Source organism: Mauremys reevesii, unplaced genomic scaffold (assembly GCF_016161935.1).
Source record: "Mauremys reevesii isolate NIE-2019 unplaced genomic scaffold, ASM1616193v1 Contig37, whole genome shotgun sequence".
Classification (NCBI taxonomy): Eukaryota; Metazoa; Chordata; order Testudines; family Geoemydidae; genus Mauremys; species Mauremys reevesii.
In genome coordinates, this window is record NW_024100848.1 from 524,934 (window position 1) to 531,742 (window position 6,809).

Genomic DNA, 6,809 nt, shown 5'->3' on the forward strand with positions numbered 1-6,809 from the left:
TAGACAATGGATCTTGTGGTGTGCCCGGGATGGAAGCTGGAGGCATGAAGGTAGGCATAGCGGTCGGTAGGTTTTCGGTATAGGGTGGTGTTAATGTGACCATCAATTATTTGCACCGTAGTGTCTAGGAAGTGGACCTCCCATGTAGATTGGTCCAGGCTGAGGTTGATGGTGGGGTGGAAGCTGTTGAAATCGTGGTGGAATTTTTCCAGAGTCTCTTTCCCATGGGTCCAGATGATGAAGATGTCATCAATGTAGCGTAGGTAGAGAAGGGGCGTGAGTGGACGGGAGCTGAGGAAGCGTTGTTCCAGGTCAGCCATAAAAATATTGGCATATTGTGGGGCCATGCGGTGCCCATAGCGGTGCCACTGATCTGGAGATATATATTGTCATCAAATTTGAAATAGTTGTGTCTGAGGATAAAGGCACAGAGCTCAGCAACCAGTTGTGCTGTGGCATCATCAGGGATACTGTTCCTGACAGCTTGTATTCCATCAGCGTGTGGGATGTTGGTGTAGAGAGCCTCTACATCCATGGTGGCCAGGATGGTGTTTTCTGGAAGGTCACCAATGCATTGTAGTTTCCTCAGGAAATCAGTGGTGTCACGGAGATAGCTGGGAGTGCTGGTGGCATAGGGTCTGAGTAGAGAGTCCACATATCCAGACAGTCCTTCAGTGAGAGTTCCAATGCCCGAGATGATGGGGCGTCCAGGATTTCCAGATTTGTGGATTTTGGGCAGTAGATAGAATAGCCCTGGTCGGGGCTCTAAGGGTATGTTGATTTGTTCCGGTGTTAGTGTAGGGAGTGTCCTGAGTAGATGGTTCCTTAGTGTATTCCTCAGTGGGATCTGAGGGCAGTGGCCTGTAGAATTTGGTGTTGGAGAGTTGTCTGGTGGCCTCCTTTTGGTAGTCAGACCTGTTCATGATGACAACAGCACCTCCTTTATCAGCCTCTTTGATTATAATGTCAGGATGGTTTCTGAGGCTGTGGATGGCATTGCGTTCTGCACGACTTAGGTTATGAGGCAAGCGATGTTGTTTTTCCACAATTTCTGCCTGTGCACGTCGGCGGAAGTATTCAATGTATAGGTCCAGACTGTCATTTCGACCCTCAGGAGGAGTCCATGTGGAGTTCTTCTTTTTGTGCTGTTGGTGGGAGGGTAACTGTGTATCAGTGCGCTGTTCAGTGTTGTCCTGAAAGTATTCTTTGAGTCGGAGACGGCGAAAGTAGGCTTCCAGATCGCCGCAGAACAGGGCCGCCCAGAGAATTCTGGGGGCCCGGGGTCTTTGGCGGCGGGGGGCCCCCGCTCAGGGGCGGCTCTAGACCCGAGCGCGCCGAAGACCTGGGGGGCGGCATTTGGCTCCGGTTGAGCTCCCACAGGCATGCCTGCGGGAGGTCGGCGGCAGCCCGGACGAGTGACTGCGGCGGTGGTGCCGTCCCGCGGCTCCGGCTTGACCTGCCGCAGCATGCCTGCGGGAGGTCCAGCCGAGCCGCGGGACGAGCGCCTCCGCAGTCATGCCTGCGGCAGGTCCACTTGCCGGGCTCCGGTGGACCTGCCGCAGATCTGCGGAGCTCAACCGGAACCGCAGGGGCCCCAGAAAACATTCGTGGGGGCCCCTGCGGGACGCGGGGCCTGGGGCAAATTACCCCTCTTGCCCCCCCCTCTGGGTGGCCCTGCCGCAGAACTGTATCATGTTGGTGGGGTGGCAGGGCAAAAAGAGAGTCCCCGAGATAGGACAGACGTTTCTTCTGGGCTGAGTGTGTGGTTGGATAGATTGACGATATTGCTGGGTGGGTTAGGGGTACCACGGTTGTGGCCCCATGTGGCAGGTAGGAGTTTAGACAGCTTACAGTCCTTTTTCCTTTGTAGAGAGGTGAAGTGAGTGATGTAGATCTCCTGTCTTATTTTAGTCCCACAGTCCAGGTTGCACCCCAGGGGCCCCATAACACCCATCCAGCTCTACTGGAAAGCAAATAGAAATGTTGATGATACAGTACTCAATTTTTAAAAAAAACTTAAAAATTTTTTAGATAGTTTATTAGACCTTCTCACCCCTGCCACCAAAACCCTGCCAGGCACTGAGAAAAATTAAAGATTATGATCCTCCTTTCATGGATAGAAAGTTATCAGTAAAGAGGATTTGAAACAACTCCCACTGTCATTATTCATCAGTATAAACTGGAATGAGCAGTTAAAAGGCAATAAGAAATGTTTACACAGTGTTCTTGTTTTCCCTGCCTAACATCTAAGCAGAAGTTGGTTTAGCTGAGAAATGCATCAATGCAAATCCATCATACCGTTTGTGTGCATTATGTAGTGTGGTCAGGTAGACCCGTTCAATAGACTTGTCACCTTTTTCAGAGGGGTTAAACGCAGCTATAAAAATTCACTCACTCCAAATCCAACAAATCTGGAAATTCCATTTATCCCCTGGAAACAAACACATTTTTAAAATATAACTTTTTTTCTTTTTCTTAAGTTACTGACTAACATCCAGGAAGCTGGAGTTTTTTAGTCTAATCTTTGGGTAGCTAGTCTTAGCAGCAGCTGATAAGGTTGGACACAACACAAGTTCTATAAACGAGAGAACAAGAAAAGGCTTTTGAGTGGGGAAGGACTGTTTTCTGGCTAAAGCATTGATTTGGCATCTGAGGTCTGGATTATATTCCCAGCTCTGTCACATTCTCTTTGTGATTTGCCCAAGGTCACACACCCAATACTTTCAAAACCTCCCACTAAATTTGAGTGCTTTGTTTTTTGGTTGCCCAACTAGAGGCACAGAAGGTCTGACATCTGAGACCAGAGCTGCTCATCACTTTATGATCTAACCCAAAATTTCTCATCTTCAGTAATCAAAAATGAAGACACTGAAAATGAGTGGATACATTTTAAAAAAAACTCTAAACCTCTCTGTTCCTTATTTTACCCATTGCAAAATGTAGACTAGGGCTGGTTGGGAGTAAGAATTCCCATTCTGTGGGAAATTCTGACATTTCAAATAGAAAATATTTGTTTGATTCAGAACAAAAAGTGGAAATTTGGAAATTTCCCACAAAAGGGAAATTTGGAAAAAATTTCATTGGGACCATTGAAATGTTTTGTTTAGACTTCATATTTAAGATACATAAACATTATATTTATATAATGTAAATGAATATAACATTAATATTTTAATATATAAAAGTCAGAAAGAAATGAACTGAAACAGTCTTTCAACTTCTCAATGGAAAATTTTGTTGAAATTGACACGTTCTCCTACAACAGTTCGATTTAGAAGAAATTGAATTCTTCAGCAAAAAACTCTTCAGTTGGCCCTAATGTGAATGTTTACTTTCCTAGCTCCAAACCTGTTGTGAGTCTTAGCATTCATAAAGTGCCTTGAGAATCTCATATGGAAGGCTGTTATGCAAATTATTATTTTATGATGGCCATGGATGGATGAACAAAAATAACAAGCTTATATGAAAACCCTACAGTAATACCAAGACAAGTACTGGAAGAGGTACTGATCTTGCATATCTAATTTGGGCCCATTTTAAGTGTCCTGACACTTCTCCCACTTTCTGACAGTTTTGGGGACTTCTGTTTAGGCTGCTTTGTGGATAGGCGAACACGAGCGTCATTTCTCCACAGAGTCCTCCACTCTTGGAAGCATCAAGAGTTATGAGAGCAGGAATGGCTCAAATCTACTGCTTCTTGATCATGGGAGATGTGTGAATGTAAGCAGCTCTTTCAAAGGGACAACTATAATTGAAGTATTAAAGGAGCCTGATATTATTAATGACCTCTGCTGAAAAGTGCTGTTGAATTACCATCTGTTAGCTCATCACTGCCAAATCCCTGCAAGACTGGGCTGGCTGAATATCAGTGGGCAGAACTGCTAGCATTGAAGGCTTGTGTACCTAGGGAAGCTATTGTGAAATAAGCGAGGGTGTGAATTTTAAAACACTATCTTTCCATATGGACACTTATTTTACACGAAGAACCTTTTTTGCAGTTTATCTTAATCCACAAAAAGGCAGATGGCGTGTCCATACAGGGAGCTAGTATTGAATAGCTATTCCAGGCCATTTCCCTTTGTAGACAAGCCCTTGGGTTCTGTTTTGTTAAGGCTGATAGTGGTAACATTTATGGTGTACAGTATGCACTGTTTGTGTTTAATGTTTAAGAACCTGCTCCAGTTTAAAATCAATGGGAGCTCTGCTTCAATAAGGACTAATAATGATTACAGGATTTGGTCCAGTATTTCCAGAACTGGGCACATTTCTTGATCTAAATGATGAGCCTGATACTTAGAGAGAGAAGTAAAACAATTAGCTAAGTTAGCTTCATCACCACTGGAAACATAGCAGAGAAAAACTTGCAATGTGGAAAATGACAACATTAATAGGAAGTGTTAGTTTATACGTCTCAGACAGAATTCCATATTATGAATTTCAGAGACGGCTATTTTTTCTTTCTTTCCTGTATTGATCAGAGACTTTTTTTAAAGACATGCAGATAAGAGAATTTCATGGCCAGATTTTTCCAATGATAGGAGCCTGACGCTGGGAAAGCTGTTTTCTGCAATTGTGACCTACCCTAGAAGTTGACAGTCAATGTTCCACTGGAACATAACTATTGTGGGACATCATGGTCTTACAGGCAGGGGGACAGAGAGAGTCAGTCCCTCAGGGGCCAAGGGCTGATGCTGTGGATGGCTTTGAAAATCATAAGAGATTTTACTTGACTTTACAGTGAGGAAGCCAGTGGAGTTAACAGTGCACTGGGGTAGGTGATGTTTGTGGCAAGCATTGCTGAGCATGCAGGCAGCTACATCGGGGGTGGCCAACCTGCGGCTCCGGAGCCACATGCGATTCTTCAGAAGTTAATATGCGGCTCCTTGTATAGGCCGATTCCAGGGCTGGAGCTACAGGTGCCAACTTTCCAATGTGCCAGGGGATGCTCACTGCTCAATCCCTCACAGGCCCTGCCCCCACTCCACCCCTCCCCTGAGCCTGCCATGCCCTCACTCCTCCCTCCTTCCCCCAAGAGCCTCCTGCACACTACAAAACAGCTGATCAGGAGGTGGGTGAGGGGGGCGCTGATCAGCGGGGCTGGGAGCAGGGGGGAAACTGATGGGGGGCTGCTGACCTATTACTCTGGCTCTTTGGCAATGTACCTTGGTAAATTCTGGCTCCTTCTCAGGCTCAGGTTGGCCGCCCCGGGCTACATTCTCAGCTAGCTGGAGACTTTTCCATAGGCTCTGGCTTCGCTCCCTAGGAGCAGAACTTCAAAATAATCAAGCCTGCAGGTCACATATGTGGATCACCATGGCCAATTCAGAGTCTGATTTGAACAGGGCATAGTCTTCTGGACAGCCAAAGGTGGAAGAGGGCATTTCTAGTAGTTGTGAAGGACCTAGAAAGTAACAGCCTTGATAGTTGAGAGGCAGACGCCCTTTCTGGAGAGCAAAATGGAGGAAGCAAATTCCTCAAAGCATCAGTAGCACTCCATTTTGTTCAGCTTCAAGATACAATTCTTCATCCAGATGTTGATATCTCCCAGCCACTGGAATTGGTGCTGTCTGTTTGATGCAAAGGAAATGTTGAGGTGGGTATTCTCCCTTCATGCTGACATTTCAACCCATACTGTTGAGTATCAGTCTATTAAGTTACCTGGCACTTCCCATTATGAGACCCTGTTTTCAATGGCTTATTCTGTTGCCAAACTTTAACTGTTTAGGCTGAAATTTTCTATGCCAAGGGTCTGCATCAAGCTGAATTGTTGGGGAAAATTCAACGGGTCAACCATTTCTGAGAACCAGGCTAGGGGAAAAACGTGTTTTGGCGGTCTTCTCTTTGAGAAGTTCTAGAGCCCCCATGCTTTGGAGCAGGAACTTGAAATATGGCAGGAGACTGCCTTTGTATCAAGGATGTGCCTTTTGCTCTTTCTATGAAAATCTGCACAAATTTATCCAAGCCATAAAGCTTTGAAAAATCTCATTCACCCACATGCTCCGTTGAGACTTCTTAGAGTTTAGCAGCTTAATTGCCTGAAGATTCTGTCTGCACTGGCCATGCTCCAGACCCTTACAACTTCTGCATGTAAACAGACTGTGCATGCATCTGTCTCTAGTGTGCTGTCAATGACCTCCCTGCTGGCACTCGGCAGCATGGAGAAGGAAGCTACCTGGCTGAAATACAGAGGGAGCAAGAGTGAGACTGGGGGCAAGGAAAAGGAGTAGACTTGGAGGAGGATCCTGTTGAGATTGGCACCAGGACGAGGGAAGAGTGGGAGGGGAAAAGAGAGGAACTGGGAAGAAAGACTGGTAGGTCAGGCTGGGACTAGCTGGGCAAGAAGGCTGGGACTGGAAGGCACAGAGGGGAAATTGGGACTGGGGTGAATGGACGAGATGGAGTCAGCATATGCTGGATGGGAGGGACATTGAAAATTGATCTCTGTACATATACACTGAGACCAGAGTCCTTTGGAAATTGTATGTGATCATGTAATTGAAGGCTGTATCCTAATGCATATGCACAAGAGGAGCAGAATTAAGGTTGTGTGGCCAACCTTAAATCTGGCATTTCCTAAGCCTTTGAGTACTTGATTTTGTAACCACCATTTTGTCTGTATATGTGTAATTTCAGGAGGGCGTTGCAAACCATTGATAGGAATAAAAAATAGTATCTAGAAACAGGTGGCAACCTTAAAAATTAAATGGTAATTTTTAGTATGCATGAAATATGCTATTAGATATTTTTACTTAAAATACTTTGTTATATTTGCACATTACAAGTCAGAACATGCTGCTTTTTTATTGTTA